Source organism: Manacus vitellinus, unplaced genomic scaffold (genome assembly GCF_001715985.3).
Source record: "Manacus vitellinus isolate BGI_N305 unplaced genomic scaffold, ASM171598v3 scaffold_128_pilon, whole genome shotgun sequence".
NCBI lineage: Eukaryota > Metazoa > Chordata > Aves > Passeriformes > Pipridae > Manacus > Manacus vitellinus.
The window spans coordinates 46,156-47,537 of NW_021938941.1; the positions used below are offsets into that span (position 1 = coordinate 46,156).

The 1,382-nt window shown below is 55.8% G+C and overlaps 1 long non-coding RNA gene across 11 annotated transcripts in view; it reads left to right on the plus strand.

Moving 5' to 3' along the window:
• LOC108638804 overlaps nt 1-466 on the plus strand; it is a 1,385-nt gene extending 919 nt beyond the window's left edge. For all 11 annotated transcript variants that reach the window (XR_003916469.1, XR_003916464.1, XR_003916474.1 and 8 more), the window contains one exon: nt 12-466. This is a non-coding gene — a long non-coding RNA (uncharacterized LOC108638804). The remainder of the gene's footprint in view (nt 1-11) is intronic.
• Nucleotides 467-1,382: the final 916 nt, after the last annotated feature.

Consider the following 1,382-nt stretch of genomic DNA (forward strand, 5'->3'; position numbering starts at 1 on the left):
GGAACAAACAGGTACCTCCCCCTGGGCTGAGAATGAACAGGTACCTCCCCCTGGGCTGAGAATGAACAGGTACCTCCCCCAGGGCTGAGAATGAACAGGTACCTCCTGAGGGCTGAGAATGAACAGGTACCTCCCCCTGGGCTGAGAGTGAACAGTTACCTCCCCCTGGGCTGAGGGATGAACAGGTACCTCCCCCAGGGCTGAGAATGAACAGGTACCTCCTCCCAGGGCTGAGGAGTGAGCAGGTACCTCCCCCTGGGCTGAGAATGAACAGGTACCTTCCCCAGGGCTGCCACCCATCGTGGGAGGCTCTGGCTGTCCATGTGTTCACGTGTCCATGTGGCTGCGACGTGGCCGGGAAAGGGGGCGGGTGCTTTTCAGAGTTTATTTAATAAAGTCCCTTCCTCCCATCCCTTTTACTGATGTTGTACAGAGAAAAAAAAAAAACCCTCAGTGGGCAAATGAACCGGGCTGCACTTGAGTTTTTGGCTGTTTAATGTTGTTCACTGAAACATAATTATGGAGATAAATTTCAGTGCCGCTCACCCGGGAATCGGAGGGAACCTTAAACTGGGACACACTTCCCTGGGACAGGGAATGGATGGCAGAGCGTGGGGGTTGGATGGTTTCCTGTCTAGTTGTGTGTTTGCAGGGCCAGGGGAGGACTGAGCTGTTCCCTCAGGCCTCCAGCTGAGCTCTGGGCTCCCAAACCCAGCCCTTGCCTGGTCCTGGCTCTTCCCACGGGCATGGCTGGGCCCGCAGGACTGGGATGCTGCTGGTGCTGGGAGGAGTTGTCTGAGCTCAAACCTCAGTGTGTGGGAGAAACATCTCTTCCCCTGAACTGGAACTGCTTCCTCTGCACAGGCTTTGTCTCTGGGCAGTCCTGGCCTTTTGGTGCCTTAATTGATTGCACCTTGACACTAAAAAAAAAAAATCTCCTTAAATCAGTGCTGGGTTGGGCTGGTTGTCCCTGGTGCCACCAGAGCAGGGAGGGAGCAGAGCCCACCTCAGTGATTCGTGCTGCTGAGGAGGGGGAGTTCTCCTTGGGCTGGTGGAAATCCAGTGATTTCTGCTCCTGGATCCTGAGAGGGGAATGGAAACGAGCAGAGAGCAAAGCCCGTGGGCAGGGTGGGGTGTGGCAGCTGAGGAACAACCCGTTTATCCATCACTCTGGTGTTGGGTCTGAAGGATAAATGTGTTCCTGGGTAACAGCTCCTGAGGGGGATGTCCCAGGGGGGAGGTCACTAGCTAGGCTCTGTCCTCCCCAAGGGATGTGCTCCTGGGGATGGAGGGCACCTGTCCTGGCTCCTCAGCTCCTCAGCTGACCTGTGCTGTCTGTTCTTCCAGGGATAATGTTAGTTCAGGTTGCTCCAAGCCTTGGA